Source organism: Mirounga angustirostris, unplaced genomic scaffold, assembly GCF_029215605.1.
Source record: "Mirounga angustirostris isolate CCGP_5_RB_7025 unplaced genomic scaffold, mMirAng1.0.hap1 SCAF_7, whole genome shotgun sequence".
In the NCBI taxonomy this organism is placed as follows: Eukaryota; Metazoa; Chordata; class Mammalia; order Carnivora; family Phocidae; genus Mirounga; species Mirounga angustirostris.
Genome location: NW_026991715.1, coordinates 150,496,382 through 150,514,344, shown reverse-complemented (window position 1 = coordinate 150,514,344; position 17,963 = coordinate 150,496,382).

Genomic DNA, 17,963 nt, shown 5'->3' with positions numbered 1-17,963 from the left:
CCGCCCGAGCCACCCCCCTGGGCAGAAGGGGCTGCTTGAAAACCATCTGGGCAGAGGTGGTTGGAGAGGTGGCCTTCTCCATGGAATTTCAGGGACCTGGGGACTTTCTGTCTGGTGGCAGCCCATCCCCAAGGTCCTTGGCACCCTCAGCAGGCACCCTCAGCAGGCATCCCCAGCAGGCACCCTCAGCAGGCACCCTCAGCAGGCACGCTCAGCAGGCACCCTCAGCAGGCACCCTCAGCAGGCACCTTCAGCAGGGAACTGCATCCCGTCCACTGGTGGAGGAGGAGCTCAAGGAGGATCCCAGGGCTGGAGGAGGCAGCAGTATGGGCCACACCCCAGTCCCGTGGCCCCTGGGGACACCGCAGAGCCAGGAAATGCAGCTCTGTGCCCTGGCCAACACCCTGCCCTCAGACGGAAGCTCCCTTTCTCCTTCTCTCCTTTTGAACTGACATTATCCTAAGAAATGAAGATGAGAAAGGGAGACAGTCATAGAAGTTTAGGCAGTGCAAGTAATTGAAAGAAAAAAAAATGATAAAATCTCTGAATGAAGACATCTGGGAGAAAAAGTGTAATAAAGAAAATTGAATGTGTTTCAGTTAGAGTCAAATCAATAGATCTTAGTCAGTAAAATTCCCTTAATATGAAAAATTTTGCTGACCTACATAAGCTATGCTTCACAAATGATCCTATTTAATGAGTAATTATTTGCAGCCAAAAATAAACTACAGCCATCCAAGTGAGTGCTCATGGATATGGGCAGAAGAACCCCATGTAAACATTATGGATTGGAATTACTCCTTATTGGAATACTTGCATTTTAACTTCTCCACACACTGACGGATAGCTTTAGTATTGTGCAATTTAGAATGATAAATGGATTTTGCCCACTTCTTAATGATGCCTAAAATGATGCAGAAACCAATGCAAGAGCAATGGAAAGGAATAAACACGTTAGCCCGGACTTAGAGAGATGGAAAGCGTTCTGGCAGCCTGTGGTTTGTCAGTAATTATGATGCTGCCTTTGTCCACGCAGATGTCTTGGGTGGCTCTGAGCCACCAGGCCATGTGGTTTGAGCCGTTTTCAACTGGGGGTGATGGGCTTGAACTGGTCCAGCCACGATCTCCCACCCAGTCCCCCTGGTGACCAAAAGCATGTGTTGCGAGAGCGCTGGATGTTTCCAGGGATGGGATCGGTGACAAAGGAACAGAGCAGAGAAAAAAAGGGTCAGCACAAGAATGATCCCTTGTCTGCTGCATGTTCTAACCACCCAAGCTAACAGTCTGAGAAAGGAGGACTCATTAGGGACAGCTGGAGCCATGACGGCCGCATCCAGAAAGGCTTATTGCCACTACACAGACACAATAAGTCAGAATTTGCAGGAAAATCAGATCACAGGAGCCATGAGCTTGGAAAGTGAGACTTCTCTGTAGCATACTCTGGACCTAACGCTAAAACTGATCTTAAACATTCTCTTCTGAAGTTTATTCTGCTTTTCTAGTTTCCCAGAGTGCTCCAGGAGAAGAGGAACAGATCAAAACCTTTGATTCAAATAAATCCTATCCCAAACATTTCCCTAAAATGACAGTTGTGTCTTCCTCTTGAAATAAAGGTGGTGAACCAAAAAAGTTATTGAATAGAAATTTCCAACCAAGTTAAAACAAGAACCTGCATAAAATGTACTTTTTAAAAAAATTACGTCAAGCAAAATTAAGACTAGAGCTTAGCATTTCCTGAGCAATGAGGAATTCGCTGAGGAATTCAAAATTTCAGGGGTGGGCGTCACGGATGGAGCTACACCCCTAGAGACATAGAGAGACTGAAGGGTTTTTAAAGTAAAATTTGATATAAAACCAAAGGAAGAAATCTTTCCTCCCCTTCCTCATACTGGAATGTTTTCCAAAATACTGAATTATTTTATGAATATGCATGTCCCAGTAAGAGCCATGGCAAAGCGCCAGGCAAGGGCTGCCAAGGCACGAGATTAACAACAACAAACTAGATTCTGTGAGATTCTTTGGATATAAAAGAGGGAAACAAGACAACAGATTTCCACATGAAAAGGTGTTCTCACATAAAGTAATAGATTTTACAATTTTAAGGTGCTGCTTTAATAATGTACCTCGGGGCGCCTGGGTGGCTCAGTCATTAAGCGTCTGCCTTCGGCTCAGGTCATGGTCCCAGGGTCCTGGGATCGAGTCCCGCATCGGGCTCCCTGCTCGGCGGGAAGCCTGCTTCTCCCTCTCCCACTTCCCCTGCTTGTGTTCCCTCTCTCGCTGTGTCTCTGTCAAATAAATAAATAAAATCTTTAAAAATAAAAATAAAAATAATGTACCTTAACATAACTTGACCTAATTTGAAGCAAAATAAATTCATCACCAAATACAACAAAAACAATTTTTAAAAAAAGTTTTTTGAAAACCCATCTGTGGTTTGACAAAGTTTCTGAAAGCTATGTAGACATCTCACCTAGTTAATTTTGAGTATAAACATTTAGATCCCTTTTCTGTCTCAATATGCTCACTGAGCCTGGTGGGTTGGCTACATGAGTTATTGTTAGCACTTGATGGTACCTCAGTGTCTACTGCTCAGTGACTGTCTGCACGCAAACAGCACTCTCTTTGGAGCCTAAGACCTCAGCCCCAGGGAAGGGAACTTTTAAGAAGGCCTGCCCAAGACACAACTATTTTCTTCTCACATGGGTCCCCAAGAGGGGTTATCAAAAAGACTTGCTTTTGTATGGTCCACAAGCTAAGAATGGGTCTTACATTTATTTTATTTATTTTATTTTTATTTTTTTAGGGAGAGAGAGAAAGAGAGTGTGTGCAAGCAGGGTGGGGAGGGTCAGAGGGAGAGGGAGAGAGAGAATCCTCAAGCTGACTCCCCGCTGAGCACGTAGCCGGTTATGGGGCTCAGTCCCACAACCCCGGGTTCACGACGGGAGCTAAAATCAAGAGTTGAATGCTTAACTGACTGAGCCACCCAGGCGCCCCAGGTTTTACATTTTTAAAGGTTTAAATTGGGTGAAGGGCATTACAGAGGGCACATGATGGAATGGGCACTGGGTGTTATACACAACGGATGAAGTATGGAACACTACATCTGAAACTAATGATGTACTATGTGTTGGCTAATTGAATTTAAATTTAAAAAATAAAATAAAAATGCTTCTATCCTCATAAGAAAATTTAAGCAATAAATATTTAAAGAAATAATAAAAAGAAAAGAACATTTTGTGATGCATGGCAATGATATGGAATTCACATTTCAGAGGCCGCCAATCAAGTTTTATTGGAACTCAGCCATGCCCGTTCATCCTTGTGGCCATGTCTTGGCAAGATGCGCAGAGCTGAGTAACTTCAATAAAGACCATGTTGCCCATGGACACTGAAAATACTTCTTGTCTGGCCCCTTCTAGAAGTTTGCTGTCCCTGGTCTGGTGGTGGACATGAAGGAGTGAGAAGTGTAGGGCTCAGGCTCCTTCGGGAGCGTCTGAGCCGCAGGGGAAGGCTGGGGCTGCTCTGGCCGGGACCAGCGCCTTGGACGTCCACCCGGGCGACAGAAAGGCAACGAAACCCAGGTGCTACCATAACTTGTCACGTGGTCATGTTTCCAAGAACACTGCGGCATGTATCCTGCCGTGGGCCAAAGAGGGGCTTCTTTCTTTATTTGCCCAATATTGGACACAACTTCCAATAATAAGAATGATGATAGGAAACTTGTACCTCACGATGCCAAAAGTTGTTCAGCCCTGGAACCAAAAAGCAGGCTTGACGGATACATCACATCCAGGCAGAAAGCCTCCCCGACACCGAGCTGCGCTTTGGGGCTGCAACTGCAGGGTGCTAGTTAAAACCCCAAGTTCCCGAGGCAGTGTGTGCTGGTAATCCTTGATGAAAAAACACACTCTTCACCTACGAGCAAAGGGCCAAAATTTAGGGGTCAAAGCACAGGTCATAAATACTAAAAATCACAAAAACCTTTTGGGGGAGGTTCATTCAGACTGTGAGGGGACACCACACTGCTTGCCGGCAGGGGTGTGGCTCCGCTGCTGGGACTGGGGCCCACCACGCAGGTGCAGGCTGCCTGGGGCCCCCTCCTCAGACCGCACTTTGTGGTGGGGGGCGGCACCGCGCCTGTCTAGCATCGGCGCTCTGCTCTGCGGGGAGAGCTGGGAGGAGGACTGGGAGCTGCCCAGCCCGCCTGCTTCCAGTGCCCGAGCCCTATTCCGGAACCACCTCAACAGCCCCCAGGCCACCGGGGAGGCGCCGTGCCCTCCAGTTCCCCTACTGGCTCCTGGGTCCCCCAACACGTCCAAACTGACAGTCAGGACTGGAGAAAAGGAGTTCCGGTCAGATTGGTTTTGCTCTGAAATCAAGTTCTTTGGGGAGAAACGAAAGGGTCCTGCGATCTGGGTCTGCTGCAGTCTCCTCTCAAAGCTGAGTGGTTGCTCACTCCAACTCCAGGCTGTGGAAGAAAAGGGGCTCTCAGAAGAATTGAGAGAAAGCCAGCCTGAGAGCAGATGCCCCTGATGCTCAAGGGGCAGAATGGTCACCGCGGCTCCAGGATGGAAGGGAGGTGGCTGCAGGGGAGGCTCAGGGAGAGGAGTCAGGTGCAGAGCAGGTGGGGGGAGGGAGAAGCCGGGGTCAGGCCGGGTCCCCTGTGGGGCTCGCCTTCCCGGCTGGGCTGCAGGGCAGGAGGCCTGGGCTATGTTCAGCCCTCCGTGCTCCAGAATCCACCGGCGCAGAGGGAGCTGGGACTGGGCAGCCCTTGGTGTCGCTGTGTGCCAAGTGTAAGAGAGTCTTGGAGCTGGATATTTCATCCCTATTCCTGGTTGATTTGAAACATATGCTGACAAGGAATGTAACCAACCGGCTTGCGTGTTGCAGAGACGCCAGCCAACGGATGACAGTTTTTATGACCCTGACGCTTCTTTCTACCGCGGCAGTTAGTATTCAGTGGGGACCAGGCGCTCTCGGCTTGTCACCTTCAATATCAAGTTGTTGCTTAACATTCTAAAGTCCCAGGTTTAGTATGAAGTCACAATCCCTTGTTTTCAGTTCCCATGCTGAGGCCCCAGACGCGAGGCTCTGCGGGACTCAGCACTATTGTTGGACATTCTCCTTGCAAGAAGAGATCGTGTTTGCAGGATTTGTCACGGGGAAGGAGCACTGAGCTTACCCGCTCTGGGGTGGGAAGAGCCAGCCCCACCATTTGGTTGCCCTGGGTGCCGCTCTCCTTCATGCCAACAGACTGATCTCCCGGTGCACAGAAAGGAGACTCAGACCCCCTCAGGTTTCATGCTGCAGGTTTCCTGAGTATCCATGAAACTGCCCACACAAAAATGCTGATCTTTCCCTGGGCCCTGGGCCTGGATCTCGGGTTCAGCCAGGGGAAGATTCCCAGTGACTGGGAGAGGCAGGGCGTCAGAACCCGCTGATTCAGGGAACAGCTCCTCTTTGCCGGGGAGTTGTCCTTAGGCCAGGGAGGGCTTCCATATTACTGCCCCCCCCCCCCCACTGCCCAAAAAAGCAGCAAGGCCAGTGTTTATTTCTGCATCCAAACACTGTGTCCAAGGAGCAAGGAGGCTTGACATGGGGTGAAGGAAGCATCTAAAGCAAGCTGACTTCGAAGCATTGAATTCTTACTAGGTTAGACTATATGGTTTTCTCCCTTACCATTCTGCCTAAAGCCTCACTCAGATTTCTTTCTTTCTTTCTTTCTTTCTTTCTTTCTTTCTTTCTTTCTTTCTTTCTTTCTTTCTTTCTTTCTTTCTTTCTGAGCTTTCTTTCTTTCTTTCTTTCTTTCTTTCTTTCTTTCTTTCTTTCTTTCTTTCCTCCCTCCCTCCCTCCCTCCCTCCCTCCCTCCCTCCCTCCTTCCTTCCTTCCTTCCTTCCTTCCTTCCTTCCTTCCTTCCTTCCTTTCTTTCTTTCTTTCTTTCTTTCTTTCTTTCTTTCTTTCTTTCTTTCTTTTAAATGCACACAAGTGAGTGCAAATACAAGCACCATCAAATTCTCCAAATCCCCACAGTGCATCTGGTCCAAGTTTTCAGAATATATATATATATATATCAAGACAGGAACACTTCAATGGTTAGAACTAATTAACATCTGTGGTTTTATTAGAGTCATATTGATTTCTTTAGCTCAATAAATGACCAGAAAGTGTCAAAGCACAGATAAAGCTGAAGTCACTGATTCTGTGCCCTCCAGCCCACCAGAGCAGGAGGGGTCTGCTCTCTGCCTGCCGTAGCAGGAATGAAACCAGACATTTAAGGGTCATGAACATAACATCCTGTAAGACGTTTCCAATTTCAAGTTCTTTTTTTTTTTTTTTTTTTAAGATTTTATTTTATTTATTTGAGACAGAGAGAATGAGAGAGAGAGCACATAAGAGGGCGGAGGGTCAGAGGGAGAAGCAGGCTCCCCGCTGAGCAGGGAACCCGATGCGGGACTCGATCCAGGGACTCCAGGATCATGACCTGAGCGGAAGGCAGTCGCTCAACCAACTGAGCCACCCAGGCGCCCCCCAATTTCAAGTTCTTAAAATCGAATCCTTTACTCTTTCCACAACTAAACTTAATTACCAAGTTTAGTAAACACTTTCGTAGTAGCATAGACCTGACTTTAATATAAGGAGTAAAACAACTCTATGTAAATTTATGTGAATTTACACACAAGCAGAAATTGTGCCCTTGGTCAAACCTCTTTACAGCCTAACACAAAGTAAAGAGAAAAATGACATGATTATGAATGTGCATTCTAGTATTTGATTGTCTTTCCTGTGTAAGTCAACTAGGAAGCCGTAATGAGACCTTAAGGCAAGAATGCAGACAAAGGCTAAATTAACAGAGACAACGTGCTTCAGTAGGAGCTTTGGTGATGTGGTTGACCCCATGACACTGCTCCTTCTCTGAGCTTCTCTATCGCAGTCTATACCCCACGGAGGAGTAGGAGGAGTTTGACATCATGACCTTCCCAGCAGATGTTCTAGGCTGAGCCAACACACTCACTCACACACACGATGATTAAAAGATTAGAAGGAGCGAAAGGACAATCTCCAAGCAATCTGTTTCACAAGAATGATTTGGGGGTGGATCATAGGCAGGCTAGAGGGACAGATTCCTTCCATTTATTTTGATGTCAACAGCACTGTCTAGTTTCATGAACATAAATGTAAAATTGGCCCCTCTGAGTTGTTCTCTAAGAAGCTAAAATCAAGGTTCTGGCATAGACAATGACCTTCAGGGACCAAGAAGTGTCTTATGGCCAAGGAAGTTTACTATTTTACAGTACATACTGGTAGGTACTACATTAACTTTTTATTGGACTCTATGTTACCTTTTCTTCATAATTTTGCCCTGCGATTTTAAAGATTAAATTTTCTTATTCATTGCATTTTATTTAGTAAAATTAAATTCAACTCAAATGAACAACTCTGATTTCAAGAAAGGAGGACATTTTTAAATCAAATAAATGCATTTTAAGTGAAACTTTGAAAGTACTGCAGTATTGGGGACCCTGGGTGGCTCAGTCGGTTAAGCATCTGCCTTTGGCTCAGGTCATGATCCCAGGGTCCTGGGATGGAGCCCCTCATTGGGCTCTCTGTTCATCAGGAAGCCTGCTTTTCCCTCTCCCTCTGCCTGCCACTTCCCCTGCTTGTGTTCTCTCTTTCTCTCTCTCAAATAAATAAATAAAATCTTTAAAAAAAAGTATCACATTATATTAACATCCCCCTAGAAGTCTAATTTCTGTGGAGTTGGATAGGTCAATTACTAAAGTAACATTTTCTTATATACATATATCTGTATATATATACTAGTTATTTATTGTTTTGTGAGAAATAGAATATATAAAATAAAAACCTCCTTTACAAGACTGTTAAAATAAACAAACATATGAGAGCAAATCCTCCTTCCTGTCAAGCAAACAGAAGAATGGAGAAAATGTATGACACGCACATTGTCAAGACCAGACAATCAAGCAATGATCCCTGAGAGATGAGAAAGTGATGGTGTGAAGCCTACGATTGCCCTAGCTTGCTGCCCGGAGAGCTTTCAGGCAGAGGGAGGGAGTCCCCATTGGAGCCCAGCAGACTGTCTAGTTGAGAAGTGCAAGCCCAGGTGGGAAAGGCAGGAAAGCTTCCAGCACAGAGTACCAGGAAGGAGACAGCCCTGTAGACCTCTGGAGACCTGCAGAGAGTCCCAGGGAGAATTCAGCAGAGTCCTGTTGACCAGATGCATGTGGGAGAACTACTTGAAGCAAGGGAAAGACCCACTTGGAAGGATGAGACTCAGGCCAGTGTCACAGTCTCACAAAGTGCCAAGAATAGTGCCTGTTCCCATCAGCTGGATAGGAAAAACTCGTAATTCATGGGATATTGGACAACATATACAGAAGAGTCTTGTCTAAGTCATGGAGAATGATTAGCCCCAGATCAGTGCTTTTGAATCTCAGTGCTATCACTGTTTTGGTCTGAAAAACTATTTGTTGTGAGGTGTTTGTCCTGTGCATTGTAGGGTGTTTAGCAGCACCCTTGATATTATTAGCTCATCAGGTGCAGATGACCAGCCTTGGATTGACCTGCTTTAGACTGTTTCAGTTCAGCATAACAAATCTTTAAAAGCAAGATATGAGAATATTAAACTATTTACAAGTAACTAGCATCCCAAGAGAAAGCTCAGAGATGTTTATAAGAAAACACAGTTACCTAGAACACAAGATGAAACCAGAGTATCTTGTACCATATAAACATTCATCAAGTTTTCTAGTGACCATGGTGAGCACAGCACAATGTATGTATAGAATTGTCAAATCGCTATGTGGTACACTTCAAACTAATATAACACGGTTTATCAACTATACTTCAAAAGAAATTATATTTTTTCTTAATTTACCAGACTTTCAAATAGAGAGTAAAACCTGTCCCAGAAGAAGGAGAAAAACCAGTCATTGAAACTGATTCAGTCCTAACACAGGTGTTACATTTAGCAGATGATGTCTTGAAACAATTATTATAACTGAATTCCACATGTTCAAAGTGCTAAGTAGAGACATGAAAGATTTTAAAAACACATCAAATTTCTAAAGATAAAAATTTTGTGTTAGATTTTAAAATATACTGGATGGGACTTATGACAGATAAGACACTGTAGAAGAAAACACTAGTAAACTTGAAAACATACTACTATAAACTAAAGAAAACAGAGAAAAGAGGAATTTTTAAATGTATGAAATAGACTTTTTCAGACATAAAAAGATGAATGAATTTATCACAAATAGAATAGCACTACTAGAAACATCAAGAGAAGGTCTTCAGGGATAAGCAAAATGACCAGATGGTAATGTGGATCCATTTAGCAAGAGAATGAAGAGTACCAGCAATTGTAGCTACCCAGATAAATATATGAGACTATTTTGATTATTAAATCCTCTTTTAAAGATGGTTTAGCAAATATCATAAAAGCAAAAATGTAACAATGCAGTGCAGAGTTTATATCATATATAAAATAAAAATGTATGGCAAAAATAGAAAAATCCAGAGGGAACAGAAGGAAGTATACTATGGTAAGTTTCTCATACCACATGCAAGGTTGTATAGCTTCACTTGAAAGTAGACTGGGATAAATGAAACTTTTATATATTAAACCTTTAAACCACTAAAGTAATAAAAGAAAGAAGTATAGATAAGACAAGAATGAATATAAAATGTAATCATAATGATATTTGGTGAATCCAAAGGAAGGCAGAAAATTAGGAAAGGGAGGGGTGCCTGGGTGGCTCAGTCGTTAAGCGTCTGCCTTCATCTCAGGTCATGATCCCAGGGTCCTAGGATGGAGCCCCGCATCGGGCTCCCTGCTCCGCGGGAAGCCTGCTTCTCCCTCTCCCACTGCTCCCTGCTTGTGTTCCCTCTCTTGCTGTGTCTCTCTCTGTCAAATAAATAAAACCTTTAAAAAAAATGTTAGAAGTTTATATTAATTTCAGACAAAGTGTGTATTTCAGTGAGAAGTATATTGGAATATTACCAGGGAGTAAAAGGCCATTTCATAATGATAAAGGGGTCAATTTTTCAAGGGAATGTAGATTCCTAAACCTGTATGCATACAATAAAACCTTCAAAATACACAAAGTGAAAATAAACAAAATTGCAAAAAGAAGTAAAAATCCAGTTAAGAGTTGGAGATTTCAATACCTTCACTCAACAATTGAAAGAATATGTAGACAGAAAATCTGTAAAGATAGAGATTTGAACAAAATTATCACCAAATTGAATTAACTAAATTTTATAGATGATTCCATCCAACAATAGCAGAATGCATATTCCTTTAAGAGGCCACAAAAGAATTTAGCAAGATAAGCCATATTCAGGGCCACTGTACAAGTCTCAATAAATTTAAAAGGATTTAAGCCAGGCTCTTCCCTGACCACGTAGTGATTAAATTAAAAATCAATAACACTAATATGTCCAGAAAAATCCTCAAATCTTAAAAACTTAATAATACTCTTATAAATAAACCATGATTCAAAGGAGAAATAAAAAGAAAGAGAATGTATTTTGAACTGAATACAAAGATGACCTACCAACTTTTGTTGGATGCCACTGAAATCTGTTCAGAAATTTAGAGTATTAAATGTCTATATTAGGAAATTAGAATGAACTCAAATTGATGACCTCAATATTCAACTAGAGGAAGAAGAGGGAATGTAGCCCAAATTATTAAATAACATACACATAAAGATAACAGAAATCCATGAAATAGAAGAAAGATAAATAATAGAAAAAAATAAAATTTACAAAATGCAACCAAAACTGCTTGTTAGAAGGTCAATGAAGTTGGTAAGCTTCTACTTAGGCTGGTCAGAAAAAAAAAAGAGAAAAAACACAAATTTCCAATATCAGGAATGAGCGAGATGGCATCACTATAGATTAAAAGACAATAAGGAATGGGGAAAGGACTAGAACAGACATCTCTCCAAAGATGATATACAAATCACCAAAAAGAATATTAAAAAAAAAAAATACTCAACATCACTAATCATCAGGGAACTGCAAACCCAACCACAAGGTGCTTTCATCTCATAGCCATTAGAGGGGATACAGAAAAATCCAAATAACACAGATTGGTGAGATTGTGGACAAACTGGACCCCTGGGCACTGTTAGTCAGAATATAAAATGGTATAATTACTATGGAAACAGCAGGGCAGTTCCTTGTCTCCTAGAACTCACGTTCTTGTAGGGAAAGAGATAGAAAATTAGTAATTAAATCCATAAATACTACAAACACTGAATGGCAGTGCAGGGGGTCAAGGAATTTTAAAGGGTGGGGTTCGATGGGGCAATTGGGCAGCAGCCTCCCACATGTAGAACAAGTCTAAGATATTACAAAAAAAGCTGCAGACATTATGAACATGCAAGAATAAAAATTCTAAAAAAAAAATAGCAAATCAAATTCAATGACGTATAAAATACCTCATGACTAAGTGAGATTTATCCCAGGAATGAGAAATGAAAATCAATCCACGTGATTCATCACATTAACAGACTGAGAGCAAAATGCCACATGAACGTCTGAGTAAAAGCAGAAAAAGGATTTCACAAAAACCACATCCGTTTTTCATAAACACATTCGGCAAACTAGGAATAGAAGGTCACTTCTTCACCTGGTGAGGGGCACCTGTGAAAAAGCTAGAGCACCAGCCATACCCTTAAGGAGCAAGATGGGACACTTGCCAGTGGAGATCGCAAACAGGATGGGGATGCCATTCACAGCGGATTGGAATATAAAATGGCACAACTGCTTTGAAAAAGAATGTGTCTCTTGAACAACTAAGTCTATGCCTACCTTATGACACAGCCATCCCACTCCTAAGCACTGACCCCAAAGAGAAGAAAGTGTCTGTGCATACAAACCTGGAGTGCAGATATTCACGGCTATTTAATTTGTAATAGCCAAAAAGTAGAAACCACAGTCCATGAACACATGAATGGATCAACAAGTTGCTGTGCACTCCTAGCATATAACACTACTCAGTAATAGAAGGAACAGAGCCCTGATGCATGCCACAGTCTTGATGGATCTCAAAATAATCATGCTGAGTGAGGAAGTTAGGAAAAAAAAAAAAAGATGAGTACATAATGTATTGTTCCACAGACATAGAATTCTAGAGAAAACAAAGTAATCTGTAGTGATAGAAAGCAACTTGGTGGTTTCTAGGTGGTGGTGGAAGACCATGGTGGGGAAATTGTAAATGTCAGTTTTTTCCCTCTAGTAACTCGCCTGCAAAAAAAGAAACAAAATACTCCATTCAGGTGGAGAAATGCAAAAAAAAAAAAAAAAAAGCATCTTCTATTTATACGTGCAAAATCCCAAATTATCCTTGGAGGTGTCTTGGAAGCCATGGTGCCAATTTAAATTATCAAGTTTTGGAACTGTAGCTGTTCCTAATAAGGACCTAGGAAGCTGGTGGAGATGCACAAAACAAGATTATTCATTATATCCTGAGATAGGATAGTGTCATAAGCCGGAAGAGTAGGACTTTGAAATGAATAGATAATTTGAAATATATTACAGGGTAATATATTTATATATATATATATATATATATATATATATATATATATATATATATATATATATATATATATATATATATAAATGTGAATTAGCATTTATCCTCCATGACTAAATTCTGGATCTGGCTGCCCACATAGACACTCCCTGAGGGAGAGGATACCAGATATCCTTGCGCTTTTTAAAAGTGGTAGCCGGGTCTCAAACCATCAGCCAGTGGGGAGATGAACTTTGGAGTTAGGGCCAAGGATTCTCTCTTTAACTTTGAAAAAACATAGTTTGAGAGATCAGAGAGGGTGAAAAAGAAAGTGCCCCATTGCAGGGTAGCATAGGGTATAGAATATAGCATTGTCGTTACTATCTATGTCACAGTAAAATATTAGCCCAGATGCCTCAGAAACCGAAATAATGGATCACATATGCAGCCCTAGAATCAGAATAGCATCTGTTGATGCTCTAAATATGGTAAAATCTCAAGGCCCATTAACTCTCACATTCAGGATCTAAATTGCTGCCCAGCGGGGATGCAGAGAGCACTCCCGGAAGAGTGAGAACATCATGAGCTCTGAGACCAAGATGCTCTGCCTCCCTTTGAAGAGCCCAGCTGAAGACAGGACACCAAATGAAATTGGCCGTGTCCTCTGTGATTCGTCCCGGGATAACATCATCAGGGTGTCCAGGAAGCCTCCCAAGTTATGAGAGAAATGGATGTGTTTGTCATCAGAAAGTTTAGCTAAACCTTGATAATGGCTGGACTTAGATTTGCATTTTTTTCCTATAAAACCAACAAGAATTATTGAAGCAAGAGTGGCTTTGAAGCTTTCACACGAGCAAGAGGATGATTTCTCTGTGTTTTGGAAGGGAGGGGACTCCACGTCCTCTTTTTGCATCCTTGTTTATGCTCAAACCTGAGCTGGCATTTCCCAGTGGTGACCCACTCTACTGTCCTTGTGCTTGTGGCCCCGCCCCTGATTCCAGGGCTAAGACCGATTTTGTGGTGAGGCACGTTTTCTTTTATGGACAGAAGAAATAGCTTAACAGAAGAAACAAACAAAGGATTAACTTACACATGCACACACACACGTTAGAAATGTTGAAAAACACGGAAGTATTCTTCTTACCCTATTCTCTGCCAGGTGACTTTAGAATCCTGTCCTACAGGGTACAGATTGAATCCACAGAGCACCTGAAATGTTAGCATGGAATTATCTGTTCTGCTGAAAACTGTAGGCCCCTCCCACAGAAGTGGGTTGTCCAGTAACCCTGTTTCCGACGCCCTGAGCACTCTGCCCCCAAGTGCCCAGGGCGGTGTGTCATCAACCCCTGGCAGAGCAGGGAACTCCCACCTACACCGATGGGGCCAGAGCTCCAGCACTCATCCGTTTGTTCTGCCTGCCGCTGAGTTTCTCATCAGTACATCCCCCACGCCACGCGCCGGCATCCACTATGCCCAGGATTGATGAGGGAGTGCCTTGTCTCCTAGAACTCATGTTCTTGTAGGGAAAGAGATAGAAAACAAGTAAGTAAATCCATAAATACTACAAACACTGAATGGCAGTGCAGGGGGTCAAGGAATTTTAAAGGGTGGGGTTCGATGGGGCAATTGGGCAGCAGCCTCCCACTGTGCAGCCCGAGGTGTGAGGGAGGAGCTGGGGCCTGTCCCGTGTGCAGGGGTGGGTAGAAGAGCATCCGTGACAGGAGCCAGCAGGGAGAGGGGCCTGGCTCGACCTGGAAGCAGACAGATGCTATTGCTGGGATGTGGGGGTCTCCCCGTGTTAGGTGTTGGCGGCCATACCAAGGGTTTGGATATCATTGGGAAGTGCAAAGAGAGACTTTTGGAGTCTTTGAGTCAGCAGAATGAGAGCAGGGTACTGGGTTTCAAAGGATCCCTATGGCTGGGTTCAGAGAGTCATCGGTCATCCAGCTGGGCCTGGAGGGGATCTCGGGGCGCATGAGCGTAAGCACCGGGGGATGGGTCCTCAGGACACAGTTCCAGAGCCGCCCCCCCCCGATAAGGTGACAAAAACCTGAGAGCTGCTGCTGGCCATGAAGGAATTTCAAACATCAAGAGAATATACTAGTAAGGAATTCAAGTCAAGAAAAGACTTTGAGAAGGAGGGAATGACCAGCTGGTTCAAATGTTGCCTGAATGGTAAAGAAAGATAAAGATTGAGGGGGGTCATTGCATTTGGTAGGAGGTCACCTTGACAGGAGTGGTTTCAGTGAGGTGGACTATATCAGAATGATTGTTAGCACTTCTGTTTATCCAACCAATATTCCTACATGCCTAGTGTACATCAACCACGGTGATAGGTGCTTGGGGCAAAACATAGACCTCGCAGGCATAGCCTTGCCTGTGTGAGGTTGACTGTCTAGTGAAGACAGAAAATATGCAAAGAATAAATGAACAAGTAAATGCAACTTGGTCATCATTGCTGTGGGCAAAAATCAAGTGTGGGGAAAGAACTGAGAGGGTGCAGCACGCCTGGGAAGATTGTACCACTTTGAATGGGGCTGTCAGGGGTCGTGGCCCGGATGGTGCGGTGGGCATGGTCTGAAGTGACCCCAGTGGTTTGCACCCTTGTAATCCCCTCCCCTTGAGTTTGGGTGGATTCCTGCCTTGACTCCAGCCAAGAGAATGTGGCCAAGGTGAGGGGGATGTCTTTCCGTGATAATATGTCATTCTAGAAGAAGCCTTCCAAGTAGACTGAAGCGAGAGGTGTTCTTGGTGTCCTAGAAGATGCAAGGGAACATGTCCTGATAGGACCACATCCAGGGGACTGTGAGGACATCAGATCTACAGTGTGATGATCTGAATTCTGCCAACAACCACTCCAGCTGAAAGAGAACCTTGAGGTATAGACAAGTCCAAAGACTTCCCAAGGGAATGGACAAAGGGCAGTGTGTGCCCCTTAGCTCAGTGCTCACCTGGAGAGTACAAAATGCTAAATTTAAAGATGGCTAGAAAAAAGGAACCACTTTGGAGAAAGATGTAGGGGTAATTTCCCTCCACAGACTCTCCCCTTATCCACTAGAGGCTGGCTTTCCACCCACGCCCAAGGTTGTATAGAAAACATAAAATTAAATCCTCAAAGGGCATCTGGCCTTGCAGGAGAGAGGATGACCCTGCCTGGCATGCAAAGCTCTCTCCACTGGGAGAGAGCTTTGCATGCCAGGCAGGGTCATCTAGAGAGTCCAATGCTATAGGTCTGTGCACGGTCTGGGCAACCTTCAACATCGTACGGGTTCATCACCTACATTTCTGTTGTGAGACCTAAATATAGTCAGCCTAGGAATCCCCAAAATACATGACGGCAAAGGAGATTCATGAATCCGCAAATGCTTCTGGAAACCAATCTCCAAAGCTGCTACCAAAGGCCACTGCATTTTCTCTTTCTGATCTCTTGGCTTCATACTTCCAAGGCCACCTTCTTGTGGCCTTATGGGACGGAGTGCAGCTCTGGGCATGGCAACGGAGTTCCGCCCATTGTCAGGGGCCCCAGTGGTGAGGTCCAGCCTGGGAGCCTGGGCTAGGAAGGACCACACAGCACCGGCGTGGAGAAGGGTGCACCCTGGGTGTGGCCGGTGCCTCTGTGATGAGAGAAGTGTTGAACACCAGCAAGCAGGACTCACTTGCAAGTGCACGTAGTATGGACCCATACTTCGGCAAGGCCGTGGGTCCTCCCTCTGTGATGTCAGAGCAGCTGGCATCGAGGTGTCAATTGTAAGATGGGTGGGGCCATATTTAACATGATGTAACATCCGCCTTGAGCACACAGCCTGGGAGTCAGGGTTTCTGTTGCTCGCCCTGTACGGCATCCACTCTATCGAGTCCGCAGCATTGTGTTAGGTGGGAACTGCTCGGTACCCATGTGGAGGGATGGCTGAGAGCCTCCATTTCTGAGGCAACTCGCTGTTTGCTATGGTATCACCAAGGGTAATTCTTTCCAGCATAGTTTTATGGATCCTGCTGCATAAAACATCTAGTTATTGTTGGAACTAGGCCGCTGGGGATATAGAAATACTTCAGCAATAGGCTTTGCCTATGGCAAGAGCCCAGAAGACTGATGGCCAATTCTGTCATTTGAAATATTTCTCCAACTATTAACCTTATGTGTTGAAATCAACTACAATCATGGGGATGATACTTATGATGTTATCTATTTTTTGATGGAAATATCCATGCTTTTCTCATGTTTCTGTATGCTCTGTACACTAAATTACAGTATTGCCTGGGGAATCTAGGTTCCAAAATCACTCGGGCTGCTCAGAGCTCAAAGGCACAAATCCGGAAGATGAAGTGGGTCTAGTCGTTGAGATGGGCCCTGGAGGAGGCTTCTATGGACATGGTGGAGGGGTCTCCAGAAAGTATGTCTTTTTCTGCCCATCCTCTGATGCCCATGATCTCATAGGACCATGAGGAAGGACAGATGCTTATCTAACACCTGAGATTTTCCAAGTTCATTAATGGATTAGTAGGGAACTTAGACTTCCAAAGTCTTAGAGACCATGAGAAGAAAATGCATCCCTGCTTGTGGGAGGGTGAAGAGTGTTCCAGAAACCACAAGGTTCAGACTCCAACACTAGGTTTCTCACCCTGTATTTGTCTGCCCCTCCTTCTTCTCGCTCTAGGGCAAAGTCTCCGGACCTGGGCACCAACGACATTTTGAGCCGAGTCACTATCTGTTGTGGGGACCATCCTGTGCATTGTCAGCTAGTTAGCACCACGTCTGCCCTCCCAGTAAATGCCAGGACGACCATCCCCAACCATGGCCACTAAAAGTATCTCCAGACAATGCCAAAAGTCCCCTGGGGGGCAAAATTGCCCCCAGGTGGGAATCTCTCCTCTAGAAACACAATAATAGAGCAATGAGATCTATCATCCATTAGGTATCCTGCCTAGTGCTTCAGAAACATTTTCCACTCTTAATCGTTAAAACAACCCCTACAAGTAGGTGCGATTGTCATCCTCCTTCTCACATGAAGAAACGATGACACAGGGAAGGTGAGTAAGTTCCTTAGGTAAACTGATGGTGGAGTCCAACTTAGAATCACAGCACTACGCATGTGAAATTAGGCTACAATTTATTACAAGCACACACACATGAGTTGAAGAATGGATGGACACTCCCTGCCCTCATGCATGATGTGGGGAATAGGGTTGGTCCCTCATAGATGTTTATAAAAAAAGAGATTTTTTTTTTCTGGCAAAAGTGAGGGGTTTTTTTTAAACATTAATTTATTTAAATTCAATAAATTAACATACAATATATTATTGGTTAAAGAGGTAGAGGTCAGTGATTCATCAGTCTTATATTACATCCAGTGCTCATTACATCACATGCTTCCTAATGTCCATCCCCCAGTTACCCCATTCCGCCACCTCCCCT